General features: G+C 38.1%; 1 pseudogene; it reads left to right on the top strand.

Annotated features, from left to right (window-relative positions):
- Positions 1-7,155: 7,155 nt before the first annotated feature.
- Positions 7,156-7,489, top strand: LOC121472195 (annotated as a pseudogene).
- The last annotated feature ends 12,097 nt before the right edge of the window (positions 7,490-19,586 follow it).

Genomic DNA, 19,586 nt, shown 5'->3' with positions numbered 1-19,586 from the left:
TTGCAGATGTTTTGTTTTTTAAAACTAAAGTTTCTTTCTCTATATACTTATTTTTCTCAACATTATGTTCATATTTTTAACTACTATGTATATGGTTAATAGTTATTTGAATATGCTTACTTATTAATTCAATCATTTCTGTCATTTCTGGTATGTTTCTTTCAACTTATTTTTTTACTGAGTATAGATCATACTTTCCTGTTTTCACATGACTATACTGAACTTTGTTGTTTTTATGTTGATGAATGGTGGATTTTGTGGTCTTCCTTTAAAGAGTGTACTTTGTTCTGTCAGAGTTACATTACCTAAAGATCCACTGGATCTTTTGATGATTGTTTTTAAGCTTTGCAAAGTGGATCTTGAATAGTCTTTTAGCCCCACTATTAAGGCATGACCCCTTTGTGGTCTCCACCAAATGGCCCAAGTTTTCAACAAGGATTCTCTGATCTGGCTCTTCAGATTATGAGTATCTTCCAGCCTAGCTTTTGGGAGCATTTCTCCCTATATTTGCAGAGTGAAGTCTTCAAAAACAGACCCGAGGGAATCCCTATGAAAATTTTGAAACTGCCTGTGCAATCACCCTCCTTTCCAATAATCTGTCCTGATAGCTCCAGTGACCTAAGCCTTCCTGATCTCTAGTATCTGTCTCTGCAATTCAGCAACTCTGCAATTCTCTGTTTGGGATCCCCCTCTTAGAATCAGGGTGAAGAAAAGGCCTCCAGGCATAAAGTTGGGCAATCTTAGGTCCACCTCATTTGTTTCTCTACTTTCAGAAAACACAGTCCTATGATACCTGTTTTCCAATATCCAAAACAGGTGCCTATGTATACTGCCCATTTTTTAAGTTATTTATGGGGGAAAGGGAAGTCTGGACCCAATGACTCCATTATGGCCAAAATCAGGCATTTGTTCCCAGTATGGTTTTGTTTGTTTTTAAAGCACAAAAATATTGATTACTTACATCTGGGGACAAAATAGCCTAAGAGTGGTTGAAATAGAATGAAAACATAATAAAATGAATAAATAGAATGAAAATGTCATATGTGTCAATGAGTATTGTGTTATATTCTTAATTAGTGGGTTTTTTGGTCATTTGATTTAATGAACTGTGGAGGAAGGAATTAGGAAAGACAGGGTCATTGGAAAGCCATTTTACAATCATAAGGACTATTTTACTACAAATTTTCACATTCTCTGACTGTTCCTTGGGTTGCTCCCTGTATCAGGGAGAATAAGTTAGGTCATTCTGTCGTCCAAGTGACCTACCATTAGCAGTTACTTAAGATAATAATTTTATATCTCACTCGTGCTATCCACCCATTCTGGATAGATTATAGGTTACAGCTCTGGCCCCTGTCACCTTCATTCCATAACCTAGCAGAAGGAGTGACATCCATCTGGGATATAAACAACTTTTATGGAAGAAGGAAAAGATACGTAGCACCTTACAACTTCTGCCTTGAACTGTCACATTTCTGACACTGCATTGGCCAAAGCAAATCACATGGCCATCCATTACTGCAACAAGCCATGGATAGAAAATCCTTCAACAGGGAAGGCACCATAGGGAAAAATTAAGATATTTTATGAATATTAATACAATCGGCCACATTCCTATACACACCATCTTTGTCTTGGATTAGCTCCTAGAAAATAGCCAGACAGCATCAGGAAACGTAGTTAAGCATTTAAATGTGGCTTCCATCCTGGAAATGCACAAAGTCTAGGCTTAAATGACTACTCTGAGCTATTAAAAGACTAAAGGGATTCTATATATGCTGATATGTCAAGATCTCCAAACTATATTAAGTGAACAAAAATAAGAAACAAGCCAGTGTTTATTATATACATTCATTTGTGTAAAGAGGAGCACATATTTATATATCTGCATGTGTACATATGCATGAAAACATCCTAAAAGAATGCACAGGAAACAGATACTTCTAGAGTTATATGCAGGAAAATGTTTCTCTAGAACAGAACATAGGAGTCTAGACTAGGAGAGCTATTCCTTGACCTACCCTTTTGTACCACTTAAAGTTTTTCAGTGTATTTATTATTTCCCTAATGACCTCTTAAAAATTCCCTCCTTCGTGAAATCTTCGTGAAGATTTCATCAACCAATTTCCCCAGTAATGTTTCAGAGCATCACAAAAGGTAAATGCAGAATGACCATAACAGAAATCAGAGATCAAAAATTAACTCTCACTGCTTCACAATTTCCAGAAATCGGCCTAATGAAAAGAGGAAAATCTGACATGAAACTTTCGAGTTACCTCCTAAAACTGATACTGTAGGTTTTCAGCCCACGTAGATGAGAGAGATTTAGTTCATGATCCTTAAAAAATCAAACAGAGTTTAATGCTTATTTGTGCAACTTCTTTCTTCCCATGTTTTTCTCCCTCAAAAACTGCCACTGTCAAGCTACTCTAGCTCCTACTCTGAAAAGGCTTTCTACAGCATTTGCCTCCTGAGCATGGATATAACATTCCAGAATGCCTGTGCCTAAACCTTACAGTGAACAGACACTACTTCTGCAACACTTCCTCACTTCATACTATTGGAATAGTGGTCCCTTTACAAAAGAACAAGGTCAACTCCATGCTGGAATAATGAACATATTGACTAAGAAGCTTTTGTTCTTATTGTGAGAGGAAGGTATATTTTAAATTTTTTTACAGTACTAACTAAGCATCTCTTGAAATCCTTCTTTCTATATTCACATGGGGAAGAGAAGAATAACCACCAAAGATGCCTATGTCCTAGTCCTTGGATGTGTGAAAATGTCACGTTACATGACAAATTATGGAAACAAATTATACTAAGCTATTTTAAGGCTCTAAGTGGAAGTAAAGTTGCTAATCAGCTGCCCTTAAAATAGGGAGATTACACTGGATTATCCAGGTGGGCCCAATGTAATGAAAAAGTTCTCAAAGTAGAAGTGGAAAATAGAAGAGGAGTTAGTTTCAGAGTGACTTGATGTGAGAAAGACCCGACTGGCCATTGCTAGCTTTGAAAATGGAAGAGGACTACAAGCCAAGGCATGTGAGCAGCCTCTAGAAACTAGAAAAGATGAGGAAATGGATTCCCCCATAGAGCTTCTGGAAGAAATGTACCCTGCCAACACCTTGATTTTAGACCAGTATAGCTCTATGAGACCTGTATCAGACTTCTAACCTACAGAACTGTAAGGTAATAAATGTGTATTATCTAGTCACTAAGTTTGTGGTAATTTGTTGTAGCAACAATAGTAAACTAATAAAATATGTTTATTCCATAGTGTTTAATGATATAGAGCATGAGGGGCTCATACTCAGGACATAAACCAGTTTTATTGACAAGCCTGGAAAATAAACCTGAGATGCAGACTCCACAGACATGATCAAGTCGAATCACTTTTTCTCAAAGCAAATGAATGTTAAAAATCCTCTAAATAATGAAGCACACAATTAACATCAGAAGATCAAAGAATGGATCATGCTTCAATTGGATGTGAAATAAGTTGCCGGTAAGAAAAACAACTTAATCATGCCTGCATGCACAACCCTTCCACAGGACTTATCTACCTTTTATCTGGTGAGACTGCACTGTTGTCCTAGTACTTTCTTTACCCGCCCTACGTGAAACATAACTAGGGATTTTTCTTCCCCCGAAAGGCTGACCAGATGCAATACCTATTTCACCAAGGGTGAAACAGGGCAGAGGAAGAGACTATTAAGAATAACACACACACAACATTATTTAGCATGACTCAACAACAAAAAATTTTTCCAAGAAAAAAATGTATCAATAATTGATCATATTAATTGTATTAAGCATTTCAGGGAAAGAGTATGTACATAAGAATGGCTGAGAATACAACTCATCCAACTCTATCCTTATAACTGTGTGATAGTTGCTTGTACTATATCAAATACCACTTTCATTAATATCATTTAAATGTAAAGGAATATGGACAAGAATCTTGTCTGAGGTGTCATCACTTTGTCCTAATTCTCTCAAACCATTATTCTGAAAGAATGGTGCAGACGGCAAGCATGTCTTGAATTAGATGTTGGAAGGAAAGTGGATAATAAAACTTGCACTTTTTTTGTTGTTGCTTAATAGGTCATCCCTACATTTAACAGTAAGTGTTAGTCCTGCTTATTTTTTAAAATAGTACATCCAGACTTAAAAGAGGACTTACACCAGAAGTTATTCGTTATGTTAGTCTATGTTCATCATTTTTTCACTCAGTTATTCCACAAAAGATTGTCTTTTATTAGCAACTGTGAAGCTGCACCACATGCATTACATTTATAAATGAGATGTTGGTGTCACTATCACAAAAGGTTCAGAGGGAAGCTGAAGAGTATGGTATTACCATGGTGACCTGCTGTCATGGTGAGCTCCCCAGGGCCAATGGGCCACAGAAAAACCATTAGGAAGCTCTCCTTCAGAGACATGTTGTTGTTTCTTACTTAATCACTTAAAGAATGATCAGAGCCACAAAGTCAAGGAAGCAATCACTCTTCTCTATTACAAAGAATGAAATGGGAGTCTCTGGGCTCCTCTACAACCATTTGTACGTAACCTTGAGAAAGGCTTCCCCATGTCTGGTTGGAAAATTACATTAGCAAGAGAGAAAAGGTTTTATAAATGCCAAGGGGTACAGTAGCTCATTATTAGCTCGTTTGCTCCCTTTTAAGTTCCTGTAGTTTTCTGTTTCATCCATTTGGAAAGACAGGAGGATATGATTGGGCGGTTAGAGAAGAGTGGCCTGAGGGACTGAGATGTCTCTTCCTTAAAAAACAGGGCAGCTTCACACAGAAGAATTCTGTAGCAATAACAGATTTTCTTACAAAGCTCTGTCACTCCTTGTTTGTTTGTAATTGCCATTCAAGCTAAAAGAAACAAGTAAGGGGATCACTAAAAATATAGGAAGATATTTGTTAGAAGCCACATTAAAACTATCTTTTAAGAGATAATAAAATTGTGAGAAAAGACTTTTCCATTAACTCTGGGAATTTGCTTTGCTGCTACTACTTCTGTGCTTTTAGCTTTTGGATTCAGTTTTATCAGTCAGTATGTATTTATTTCCTTTATATTTTAAAATATATGTATGCATGTTGTCTGAGGCATCAAACATTTTATGAAAAACATTTGGAAATGAGTACGGTTGACAATAGCCAGTTAATGCTAGCCTAGCAGCCTTCCAAGTACTAATATACTATAATATAAAACCAATTTGTTCAGACTATTAGCAAAGTAAAGCACGTATTCGTCAATTTTTTAAGTGAGCTGCTACAGGATGATTTCTCAAGGGCATTAGCCAACTAATATTGCTGACGTCAACAGTAACCATGGTTTAAATTTATGCTATCATGAAAATAGGTTAGGGGAAATTGGTATTGAGTCATTATCAAAAGTTAACCCCAGCAAGAACTGGTTATATTTGATTTATTGCATGGCTACAGAATGTACCTTTAATCTGAGCCAGAAATTTTCCAAATTCATGTTGCTGGTCAAAAGAAGTCTGAGACAAATAGACATAAATTGCAATTACTAATGTAAGAGAGTATAAAGCTCATTAATCAGACATGAACTAAGTCAAGTGGTTATGTCTATATGAACACATATTTAGAGGTATACATTTTCTTTAAAAATCAATTTATGAAAGAAAAAATCAACTTATGGTGAAAAAAGTTTTGGAAATAAAGTATGTAAGGAAACCGAATTTTTTTCTTTTTTTGTCTCCTTTCTTATCTAAAAGCATTTTTTCTTTTGTTTAGGAATGTAAAACTATACTATATTTAATTTGGTTGTCCCTAATATCATTTTCTTCTTATTTCTGAAACATTATTACCTAGAAATGAAAAAACACATAGGAAATTTTTCTAATGGGGAAAAGGTTGGGGGGAAAAATCTGGTAAATTATCCAATTTTTACTAAGCTAACAAAACCTCACAACTTTCTGCATATACATTATATATATATATATATATTTCTAAATTTGAAATTTTTCCAAGATGTCACTTTTCCTTTGACTCAAGTACATTTATCCATGTGTATCTAAACACATACTCGTTTATCTTAGGATTTTTTCCAATTAAATTGCAAAGTGGCAAACATTTCAAACCTAGAGCAGGGTGTTCTCATTTATTATTGAAAGAACATGGTGATCTCCAAATACATCTATACATACACACAGAGAGACACATCATGGACTCAGACCCAGGGAAAGGTTGCAAGTATTTGCTCAGTTACCATGAGCTAGGAGAGGGTCAGTAACTTACTTAGAGACTCAAAAGGTTATCATCCACAAAATAAATTAAAGCATAGGCTGACTGACTATCCAGGAAGGATAGATTGTGACAAGGCCAATGTTAGGCACGTCTCCTCTTTGCAGTGGGTCTTTGCAGCCTCAGAACTCCTTTTTGTGAAGAGAGAGGGCAGCAGTAGGAAAGAGAACTGATGGAAAGGGCTGCCCACGATTGTCCTCGCTCTCCAGATGGAAGCAAGCTCTGGGCTACAAGCCAAATCTGAGGGATCACAAACACTCCACAAAACTAGAGATCAGAACATTCAAAACCATCCTGTCCTTTCAACACAACTCTACATCTCCTAGCCCAAGGATAAGCTCAAAACCACTAGCCTAAAATGTGTATGTCTTGCAGAGTTTTATAGTCCTCAGAATAAGTCTGAGGCAGAATGCTGAATATGCAAAGATTAAGTTCTGATCTATTCTGGGATCATGGCATGTCTAACCATATACTCTGATATTGTAATCATTTAAATTTAACCATTACTTATTATTAATTTACGATTCTTTAAATACAAGGATTAATAAGGCAAAATAGAAGTTGATTTAGTACATAATTATTTCCCCAAAATGCGTGGTCCCAAAGTGATTGCTGTGAACTAGAAATCACAAGAAATCCATGGTCAACCCTAGCAAGAAACCAGTTTCTCATTCAGCCAAGCAGTCATTTGTTCATTCATGGAGTCATATTACCTGTGAGTTACCTAATATGCCAGAGAAGATTTTCTAGGTTGGTTGCCAGCCAGAGGAAGGTAATTTAAATTAGCCTAAGACTCTTCAGAGGCAGAAACAACACAGAGGAGACACAAGTGACCTGAGAGCACAGCCACCATCACCATGAGTATACCAACAAGCCCAAGAGTAAGATGACCCTGGAGGAGCCGCAAAAGTGGGAGGAGGAGCAGTTTAACACTAGTCCATTCTCTGTGCTCACACATCAGTCAGGAACTACACCTAAGGGCTTATCCACTGTGGTAATAACAAGGAGCTCCTGAACTGTGTGAAGGCCATTGACAAGCACTGTGACACAGTGCTGGAAAATGTGAAGGAGATGTAGACCAAGATCTCCAAGAAAGCAAAGGTAAGAAGTCCAAGCCAGTCAACAAAGACACCTACATCTCCGATATATTCCTTTGAAGAGACCCAGTCATCGCAGTCCTGCAGAACCCACTCATTGATGGCAAGTAGTGGCCTCCACCCCACTGTCAGAAATCACTCCACCATCCTGCAAAGGCCTGTCCTTAATGATGGTAATATTCAGTCCTATGTTTTTTCTTTATAAATACACAAATAAAGTTTTGAAGAAAGAAAAGATGGAAGGAAATGGAAAAGGGAGGAAGACAGTGACAGAGAGAGGGAAAGAAGGAAAAAGAATAAAAACCAAAATGTGGAAAGGACAGCCTCAGAGGTGCCTGGTACCAGGGACTTTAGTGATGCTTCCTGGTATTTCTTCTTGTGATTCTCTATGCTTTTCTCTGTGTTCTGGTTTCTTTCTGACCAACATTTCCAACAGGCATGAAAGCTGGCCACTTGTAGCTTTAGACTTACATCCTTACAATCTGAGAAACCAAAATCTCAAGCTCTGGTTAGAAAATCCCAGGAAAAATCTTGTCCTAGCTTGTAACAGGTGCTCTTCCTGGGAAGAATCTCTGTGGTCAAAGTCTCATATGCAGTTAGCAACTCCCAGAGTAGAACATGGCAAGGAGCAGATCAAAGAGAATAGAAGAATACTATTTTCAGGGGAAAAGAAGGATACTGTGCAAACAAAACAGAAAATGTCCACCCTTCTCACTCAACCTATAATATTTACCAGATTGTGAAGATACCTATAACTTGAGAATTGGAAAGGATAATGGAAGTCCATGGTTCCAGCTTCCCAGCACTGTGTTCAGTTCAACGTTATGTAGGCAAGTATGTATGTATGTATGTATGTATGTATGTATGTATTTGAGAGAGAGAGAGAAAGAGAATGCATGAACAAGTGGGGTAGAGGAGGCAGAGGGAAAGAGAGACAGAGAGAGAGAGAGAATCCCAAGCAGGTTCCAACATAGGACTCAATCTCACGATTCTAATATCATGACCTGAGCCAAAAGCAAGAGTCAGATGCTTAACCAATTGAGCCACCCAAGTGCCCCCTGGGTACCATGATTTAAAAGAGCACTGGACAAATTTAAGGAGTGTCAGGGGAGTGATGGCATTTGAAGCCCTACCTTACAAGATTTGGTTAAAGGAACTGAAACTTACTATCTTGCAAAAAAGGAGAACTAAAGAAATGCAGGGGGCAAAAGGCCATCTCTTTCATGCAGAGGAAGGAGCATATTTACTCTATGCTGCCTAATGCTAGGGGTCACAAATATACCTACAGAATTCAGAAAGGTAACATAAGGATATGAAACTAGCCGATATTTGAAAAACAGAATGTGATAATTAATGGCACATGACAGCCACAGGATGTGGAAATCTATAGGGAGTGGAGGGCTGTGGACAACTGCTGAACTTATGCTCCATCTAAAGGAAGCAGCCCCCTACTCAGGACCATATCACTGTTGCCCTGAAAGAATGTACATACAATAATGCAATATCTTTCTTTTTCAATAAGAGCCAGAAGACCTGATTTTTATGTAAAATCTTTTGGTGTCTTCAGTGTTGGCTCATTATTTTTGAAAACACCATGTGGACCAAACAAAATACAATGTTGAAATGGAGTCTCAGTTTGAAAAATCTGCTGTAGAAGGTAAAACTAGAACTAGTGGATCAAAGTTCTTAAGAGTCAAGTATTTAGTCTTCTTAACCTACATACAGTTTAATAATAAAAACTCTTCAATCATGATGCAGTAGATACTTTGTGAGCTCATAAGCACACACTAAATAGAAGCTGATGATCATTATTAAGGAATATTGTAGAAATGAATCCTGCACTAGGTGGTCAGATTAGCTCATAATTAAAAGTCTACAGATTGAAATTTTTTTAAAGATTTATTTATTTATTCATTCAGAGAGAGCGAAGAGAGACGCAGAGACACAGGCAGAGGGAGAAGCAGGCTCCATGCAGGAAGCCCGACGTGGGACTCGATCCTGGGTCTCCAGGATCACACCTGCAGGTGGCGCTGCAGGCGGCGCTAAACTGCTGGGCCACCGGGGCTGCCACCAGATTGAAAATTTTGAAATAAGATCAGAAAATATTCTCTGAAAGAGAAGTAAAAGACAACATTTGAAGACTATATAATCTTTGTATTTAAACACATTGCTGAAAGAGACAGTGGAGAAAACCAACATAACACAATATTTCTAAGCATAGGCAAGAAAGACCACACTGAAGATACACATCCTGGCAATGGGATAGGATTTTAATGGACATATATCCAAATCTGTTTCTGTCTAGTTCCAAGAAAAGATGAAAGAAAAAAAGGCTTCCTGGACCTGACATGTTTTAGGATGTTTGGACTGAGGGAAATGTGGTTTTGGGGGTTAAGTGTTCTGAATTCTTGTCCTTAGTCTGTTACGAGTAAGTCATATGACCATGGACAAATAACATCCCCCACTCTCTGAACAACTTGAATGATTTGCCATCATTTCAAAATCAATATTGCTAAAATAGTACTCCCACTTTCTTTTTTCAAGCTCCCTTTCTTGATTTCCTCATGTCAAGGGAAGCAGCAAAATCTGACCTCTTCCTAGACTCCACTGCCTATCATTTGCCCACTATCACAAAGGGAGGTCTCTGAAATGACATCATGAGCAATTCAAGTTCCTGGTATAGTGGATAAGGTAAGGAATTTCCACTTGAAACCAAAAACAATGAGGTGCCCAGAATAAGGAAGCAGGTCAACTGCTGAACCACAAGACTAATAAAGTTATACTCTGGGCATTACAAAAACCAAATGAAATTTATTTGGATTCTGTAGTCCAGATAACTTCTAAGACAGGGCCCACCTCTTCCCATTTTTGCCTGTAGGATTTTGGACAAGGAAGAAGCTTCCATCTTTTGGTGGCAGTTATGTCCCTCTCACCTCAATGTAAAGAATTATATGTCAAATCATAGGTATCTATTAAGCCAATGACAACTTTAGATATATCTTTTTTTTTTAAGATTTATACATTTTATGAGGGGATTGGGAGAGAGAAAATCCCAAGAAGACTCCCTCCTGAGCCCAACCCTGGGCTCCATCTTGCCCTGAGATCATGACCTGAGCTGAAACCAACAGCCCAATGCTTAACCAACTGAGCCCCACAGGTGCCCCTTTAGATATATTCTTAAGAGGGAAAAGCTGACCCTTATTAAAAATCAGTTATGAGACTCCTAACACTTTCAATGCATGGCCTAGATACATTTAATTATTTTTTAAAGTGACTACAGAAAAATTAATTGAAGGGGATAATGGTCAATGACACCTTAACATTTGTTTAAAAGTGGTACACATAAAATTTGTCTTCAAAATTTACTACAAGGACAGCCCGGATAGCTCAGCGGTTTAGCGCTGCCTTCAGCCCAGGGTGTGAATCTGGAGACCTTAGATCGAGTCCCATGTAGGGCTCCCTGCATGGAGCCTGCTTCTCCCTCTGCCAGTGTCTCTGCCTCTCTCTGTGTGTCTCTCATGAATAAATAAATAAAATCTTTAAAAAAAATTATTGCAAAATTCATTTCCCTTTTAACAAAGATGCCATGAGACTAAATTGCTTAGTCTGAGAGGTTATACTATCGCTCCTAGTATGTAGGAAAGCTAAAAAAACAAAAAACAAACAAACAAAAAAAACCCACACAACTTTTTCAGACAATTAAGGTCACACAAACAGTTGCTAACAAGCTCTTACTACTAAAACGTTCCTGCTTTTCAGTAGAATTGCCCAGCTACCATATACATAACTTGACTAATAACTAATTAATAATACACAATGCCTGCATTTTAACTGAGAGACAGTGTAGCAGAGTTAACAGCCTGACCTCTGGAGCCAGGTTCCCTGGATTGAAATCCCAGCTCCACCACCCACTAGCTGGTAAGCCTCTTAACTTCTGTATAGTATCCCCCTTTATAAAATAGTAAACCTACTAATAGGGCATGGTGAGAATTAAATAACTTAATATATATAAGACAATGTCCTACACATAGTTAGCGCTGGGTAACTGTGAGTTATTATTATCTCTTGCCTCATAGAATCCATGTGTCCTGTAAATATTCGCTAGGCTGCTTTCTCTGTCCCAGACACTGCACCAGGCACTGGAATATGTGGAGCATTTTCTAAACTAGCAGCAGGGATTTCATTAGTGTAGGCAGTGCATTGTCAAGTACAAAAACTAAACAGTAAAGTGAAAGGAAGTGCAAGCCTCCTTCTATCTAATTACATGCATAAATAAGATAACTACACTAAGTATATTTCAGTGGGAAGTCACCCATAATCTGTTTGCAAAATTTGTTAGACAGTGACCACTCAGGTGGCTTTTGTCACATTTATGTTAAATTTGCATCTGGGTTAAATTTCTGTATTAAATGATGCTTCTAATTTGTGTTTTGGGTTAAGGCCCAGCTCCCAATGTGTAGACAGAGAGTTACGAATGAAGAGGTTGTGTTATCAGAAGGTGGGGGCAGGGGGCGGGGAGAAGGGGAATGGAGTTTGGATGTGAGTGTGGTGTGCCAGTTCTCATATGTCTATAGCCCAGGCCAAAATCTGCCCTCAGTTATGCATGCACAGCTTTCATTGACGTCAGTAAGAGCTGTGCTCATGTAACAGGAGGCAGAAATTTGGCTCTTTGATTTTAATAGAATTAAATGCCAAAAGTTTTGCTGATGCAGGTTGCAAATTTAAACCCCAAAGGGTCAGGAAAATGCAACAGAACATTGCTCTGTTGGCAATCTCATCTTTTGCACAGGCCATGTAATTAAGCAAGACCCAAATTTCTCAAGCCTAACTTGGAAGTCCCTGATACTATTGTGCCTATGAGTTGTGTGTGGCCTCCCATTGCAGTAAGACCTTTAAGTATGATTCCAAGATTTTGTCTGTGGCTTCAGATAAAAGGCTAATACATAGCCCAAATTCATTGTCAGTTGCAGGATTCCATTCCCGGTCTGGATTTTAACAATGCTGAAATCAGTTGGTGGTGCCGAATAGACTCCACTCTCCACCTTAGATGATTGGAGAATTATGTAATGAAATTTGGGGACTCAGCATTCTTAGAGTATTCAGTTTACGTTTCAGTCTAATTTATGTTCAGACATATCCATAGCTTTGTCTTAATATTTGTGTGGTTTTTAAAATTTAATTTAATTTTATGCAGTGATGTTAACAATTGTATGTCCCAGACCTGAGCATCTGGTAGTAAGTTTCTGAGTGGTAAAACATAATTCAAGAGAAATATAAAGCCAGGCAAATAACAACAACAACAAAAAAAATCCTTTAACCAAGAGTGGAGATGTTTTTGGGTCCTTTGACCAGCTACTCAGAGTTCTGTTTCCTGCTTTGGGTCCAGAGAAGCAGTCTTTCTCTTGGATGGATGGATGCCTAAGTGTGTCTCACATGCTCTGAGTTTAGCTGTGGATGACCTAGCAAAGCCTTCTTGACCACTTACCACTTCTCATTCCCCCCTCTTCAGGGGAAGAGTAGATTATATGAATGGTAAATCTGGGAACAACAACAGAATATACCTAAGCTCTCTCTTTGGGTTTCCTGCCTGTAGAGAGCATGTATTCGGCTCTGCTCCCATGCTACAGATTTTGCCCCTGAGATTGAAGGCAGCATTACCTGTAACTGAGGATGAAGTCTTATATTCAGGAGATTGATATCCATGAACCTACCATACATAAACCACATTCTCGAACACCTTCAGAAGCAAGAGAGCTGCCATATTAACATTTTTAAGAAAGGACATTGGTGAACAAGCACCAAGAAGTTACTAGCTAATGTCTGAAAATGATCAACTAAAAACTAACAGACTAAGAGTATTACTTAGAGAAGGAGAAAAGAAGAATTTGAAAGTGCCTGCCTTGAAAATCAGATTGGGAGGAGAAGTGACATGGGATAGGGCAAGAGGTCACTGTCCTCACTCTCTTTCAACATTAAACTTTGTTTTGACATGATTCCACACTTGTTATATTATGGAACAGTAATATATCAGAGTAGGAAATACTTCAATAGATCTTCCCCAGTGTTTTTCAAATTGAAAATCACAATTGGTTAGCATGTCATGAAGTCAATTTGTTGGACTGTAACCAACATTTTGAAATCAATGCAGTGCAATGAAATAAATGGAATCAATCAGAGAGCATTAGGATCTGGACCATAATATAAAACATATTTTTATTGTGGATTATAATTAAAAAATGGTTGAAATCTATTCAGATTTTCCAACTTCCTACATATCCCTCAATGAGTATTCTTAACTATATATAATACCCATTTTCTAGACTAAGCCAAGCAGTTCTAAATGAGAGTATGCATGTGAAAATGTTTGGAAACCATAAAGTTAAAACCACATTGAAGGTATTGTTTTGTTTTTTGTTTTTTTTAAGGTATTGTTTTGATTACACCACCACCATCATCATCATCATCATCATTAGTGAAATGTCCAATCTAGCTGACTTTCAATTTTTACAGCACTTGAACATGAAAGCAGCCATAGCACCAATCCCAGCTTAAACCCACACTCTTCTAAGAGGCTACCAATGCCATGTAGGGTGTGGGCCAGAACCCCAGATCAGTCAGGGGTGCACTGGTAGCACATTCAGGCTGCATGTAAGGGTCATGGTTATGACAGATCTTGGGGTTATACAAACTAGGATCTAAATTTAGCTCTGCCACTGATGAACAATACAACTTGAGATAAATTATTTAACTTCCCTGAGTCTCAGGATATCATCATGATTCTCATCACCATCATTAAATCAATGACTTCTGTTTTATTTCTGGAAACATGCAGAAATGGTCTTCGCTGTCACTGGAGAAACCGCAGTGCCAATGAAGAGACATACGTGTTGCCTGAGCTGAGAGACAGCAGGGAAAGGAGGAGAGCAAGTTTAAGCCAGCTCTGCAGCCACCTAAGCATGACCTGTGCAAGGTGCCAGTAGACCCAGACTCTATCACCCATGCCATGTAAATACCACTGTCTTCTACTAGTTTTATAGGCATTTCTCATTCTCAAATCTCACATCTTAGTATTTCCAATCCCATGCATTTGACCCACTGGCATTGTAACTCAGGATCCGTGTTTCATGTTCAAGAGCATCCTGTGCACATCCACCCACACACTTGCCCATAGTCTGGGGTCTGCTACAGTTGACAAGTGCTGGATGTAAGGGATGGAATACCCTGGTTCATGTTCTAGTTCTGCCACTTTCTCATAGGACCCTTGCTAAATCATTTCATCTCTCTGATTGTACTTTCCTGCTTCAATGAGATCAGATGAAACCAAGCAGAAAATCAAAACTCGAAGTGTAGGGAGTAAAACTTTGGGAATATTTCCAATTCCCAAAACAGAATGATGTTAATGGAAGCAAAATACATGACCACTGTGACATTTTTATTTTAGAAATGTTTTTAGAGAGGGGCACCTTGGTGGCTAAGTGGTTGAGCATCTGCCTTTGGATCAGGTCATGATCCCGGGGTCCTGGGATTTAGTCCTGCTTCTCCCTTTACCTATGTCTCTGCCTCTCTCTGTGTGTCTCTCATGAATAAATAAATAAAATATTTTAAAAAGAAAAGTTTTAGGGGTGCCTGGGTGACTCAGTCAGTTAAGCATCTGTCTTGGGCTCAGGTCATGATCTCAGGGTCCTGGGAGCCAGCCCCGAGTCAGGCTCCCTGCTCAGTGGAGAGTGTTTCTCCCTCTTCTCCTGCCCCTACTCCCCCTTCCCATTTGTGCTCTCTTTCTCTTTATCTCTCTCAAATAAATAAATAAATAAAATCTTTTTTTTTTTTAAGGAATGTTTTTAACCTAATTAAAAAAAATATTGTTTTTTGTTGTGTTGATCTTCACTATTTAAAAAAAAAAACAAAAAAAAAAAACCACCTTGATTTTTCCCAAGTATACTTCTTATCAATTCAAATAACTTCCTTTGACATTCTTCACCTGTCACAATCTGGTTCATTTTTTTTACTTCATTTTCCATTGTTCCTCCTACTCTGTTCATCCTATGCTGAAGCTACACTCAGACTCGACTATTCCCAAACATGTCAGACATGTTCATAACTCTGTGTTTCTGTTCATGCAAATGTCTAGCTCTCTCCCCTAACTCCACAATTGCATTCAAGCCCAGCCAAATAATCACCTTATTTGTAAATGTAGCTCCCAACTCCTCCCTCCCCAAGCAAAACTAAACTTTTGTACTTCAAGATTCCCATAGAATAAAAACTTCCAGATTATTTAGTTCCTCTAGGATTTCTCATAATTGGATTGCTAATCATAGTTTAGAACTTTTGCTTTAGAAATTCACCAGCTTCTTTTCCAATTGGATTCTGACTCCCTGGCCACAGCAGCCAAGGCCCATGTGGACTCCAGCAGAGGACAGTAGCTGGGCATCACCTCTTCCAGGAGTCTTCACCTTGGCAATGAAGTAGACTTAAGGGCCAGATATGGATATTTTGAAGCTGTTGGCTTTCTGAATGCTGCTGGAGTATGTTTTCAAAGACATACATATTAGGGGCCCCTGAGTGGCTCAGTTAGTTAAGCGTCTGCCTTTGGCTCAGGTCATGTTCCCAGCATCCTGGGATCAAGCCCTGCATAGGGCTCCCTGTTCAGTGGGGAGTCTGCTTGTCCCTTTCCCTCTGCCTCTCATGCTGGTGCTCTCTCAATCTCTCTCTCTCTCTCTCTTTTTTTTTCTCTCTCTCTCAAATAAATAAATAACATCTTTTAAAAACAAACCAAAAACAGAGATACATATTAGGTTATGCTTATAGCATGGACTTTGATCAAGAAGGCCTTGACCAGAAAACCTAGACACTTAATATTGAGGGCCATGTTTTTAGAATTGCTCATTTTGCTTATTCTCAGTGATTCTCTACCTCAATAGTTTCTAAGGCATGTCTTTAAATCGTTGATACCAAATTATCTGGAGTGCGGGGTAGATTTTTTAGATCTCTCCTTTGGATTTGTGAAAGGTCTTTTGGCCATTTCTTCCTGGTCTTTGATCCCATCCCTTTTCACCTTCTCTAGACTTGATTCCACTTCAAGTATTACTTCTTTCTTCAATGTATTCTCCTCATACCTCATATTAGCCCCTTTTCCTTTACCCATAAACATGATCAAGCCATCTAGAGTCTCTTCAAAAGCCCTCAATGGTTCTCAAAGTACACTTTCCTTATCCTGACATGCATGGCCAACTACAACCTAGTACCAATGTGTCTTTCCACTCTCTTCTCTCACTGCTGCTATCCCTACACATAAAGATACCCAAATGGACTGTTTACTTATTTCAAACCATACTCCATGCTAAGAACTTCCCTGTAGTATATATCCCATTCTACCTTGTACTGTAGATATGTCTATACCTAAGTATTCCTACTAGATTATACATTCTTTGGGGGAAAGGACTACCTGCTATTAAATCTCAGTGACCTTCACACATATTACCAGGGTATACATGCATTCTTTCATTTAAAAAAATATTTCTTGAATCTATATCTACTATAAGCCAGGCATTAAGATTATATCAAAGAGCAATCGATTTTTGCTTTTGTTTCCCTTGTCTCAGGAGACCTATCCAGAAAGAATTTGCTATGGCTGATGTTAAAGACATCACTGCCTAATTCTCCTCTAGGATTTTTATGGCTTCAGGTCTCACATGTAGGTCTTCGGTCCACTTTGAACTTATTTTTGTGTATGGTGTAAGAAAGTGGTCCAGTTTTGGGGTGTCTGGGTAGCTCAGTTAGTCATCCAACTCTTGGTTTTGGCTCTGGTCATGATCTCAGGGTTGTGGGATCGAGCTCTATGTCAGCCTCCATGCTCAGCATAGAGTCTACTTGAGATTCTCTGCTTCTCCCTCTGCCCCTCCCCTAACTCGCCCTCTCTCTCACACTCTCTCTCTAAAAATAAATAAATACAATTTTTAAAAAAATAAAGTGGTCCAGTTTCATTCCTTTGTATGTTGCCACCCAGATTTCCCAACATCATTTGTTGAAGAGACTGTCTTTTTTCCATTGGATATTCTTTCCTATTTTGTCGAAGATCAACTAACCATATAGTTGTGGGTTCATTTTTAGGTTTTCTATTCTGTTCTATTGATCTATGTGTCTATTTTCCTGCCAGTAACAAACTGTTTCAATTACTACTGCTTTGTATTGTAACTTGAAGTCCAGAAATGTTTTGCTTTGCCTTCAAATTTGCTTTGGTTCTTTGGGGTCTTTTGTGGTTCCACACAAATTTTAGAATTGTTTGTTCTCGCTTTGTGAAAAATGCTGTAGGTATTCTGATAGGGATTTATTAAATGTGTAATTGCTTAGGTAGTGTAGATTTTTTAATAGTATTTGTTCTTCCAATCCATGAGCATTGTCTATTTCTCTTAAGATTTTTTATTTTACTTATTTGTTTGAAAGAGAGAGAGAGAGAGAAGAGAGACAGAGAGAGTAGGGGGAGGGACAGAAGAAGGAGAGAATCTCAAGCAGACTCCACACTGAGCATGGAGATCTCATGACCCTGAGATCACTACCGGAGCCAAAATCAAAAGTCAGATGCTTAACCAACTGAGCCATCCAGGCACCCCTGTCTTTCTATTTCTTTGTGTTATCTTCAATTTCTTTCATTATTTTTTATAGTTTTCAAAGCACAGGTCTTTCACTTCTTTGGTTAGGTTTATTCCTTAGTACCTTATTGACAAAATAAAAAGTTTCTGCACAGCAAAGGAAAAGACACAGATGGCCAACAGATATATGAAAAGACTGGTCAATACCACTGATCATCAGGGAAATACAAATGAAAACTTCAATGGAATATCACCTCCCATCTGTCAAAATGGCTAAAACAAACAACACAGGAAAGAACAGGTGGTTGGTGAGGATGTGAAGAAAGGGGAATTCTCTTGCACTGTTTGTAGGAATGTAAATTGGTGCAGCTGAAAAACGATATGGAGTTTTCTCAAAAAGTTAAAAATAGAACTATCCTACAAACCAGCAATCACACTACTAGGTATTTACCCAACAAATACAGAAATACTAATTCAAACACATGCACCCTCATATTTATAGTAGCATTATCTATATTAACCAAATTATGGAAACAGCCCCAGTGTCCATCAACTGATAAGTGAATAAATGGATAAAAGGAAGATGTGGTATATATAATATATATATAATATAAATATATAATATATATATACAATGTAATATTACTCAGCCATAAAAAATGAAATCTTGCTATTTGCAATGACATGGATGGAGCTAGACAGTATTATGCTAAGTGAAATAAGTCAGAGAAAGACAAATACCATATTATTTCACTCATATGTAGAGTTTAAGAAACAAAACAAATGTGCAAGGAGGAAAAAAAGACATAGAAAGGCACACCAAGAAACAGATTTTTTTCTTTTTGAAAGAGAGAGAGCACACATGAGCATGAGTGAGGGAAGGAGCAGAGGAGAAGAGAGAGGGGAAGAACCTCAAGCAGACTCTGTGCTGAGCACAGAACCCAATGTGGGGTTCGATATCACAAACCCAAGATTATGAACTGAGAGTCTGCTCAACCAACTGAGCCACCTAGGCACCCCGAAATAGATTCTTAACTATAGAAAACAAACTGATGGTTACCAGAGAAGTGGTGGGTGGGGGGATGGGTGAAACAGAAGATGAGGATTAAGGAGTGCACCTGTCATTATGAGCACTGGCTATTGTGGAGAAATGTTGAATCACAATATTGTATGCCTGAAACAAATATTACACTGTATGTTAACTGGAAGTTAAATAAAAACTTAAAGATTATATCAATGACCAAATTAGACAAAAATCTCTGTTCTCATGGAACTTGTATTTATGTATCACAGTGAGCAGAGACAGATAATAAACAATACATATGTTTAGATGTCAGAGGCAGTACATTCTTTGAAGAAAAGTGTGGTAAAAAAAATTATTTTTTTCAAATTTGAATATAGTTGACACACGATGTCACATTAGTTTCAGGTGTACAACATAGTGACTCAACAAGCTTATATGTTTTGCTATGTTTACCATAAGGTAACTACCATCTGTCACCATACAATGCTATTATAATTGACTATATTCCTTATACTGTACCTTTCATCCCTGTGACTTACTTATTCCATGGTTGGAAGCCTGTATAATTACAGGAAAAAACTTCCCTGGGAAGGTGACA

Source organism: Vulpes lagopus, chromosome 1 (assembly GCF_018345385.1).
Source record: "Vulpes lagopus strain Blue_001 chromosome 1, ASM1834538v1, whole genome shotgun sequence".
Lineage (NCBI taxonomy): Eukaryota > Metazoa > Chordata > Mammalia > Carnivora > Canidae > Vulpes > Vulpes lagopus.
This window is presented reverse-complemented; position numbering and strand designations above follow the sequence as displayed.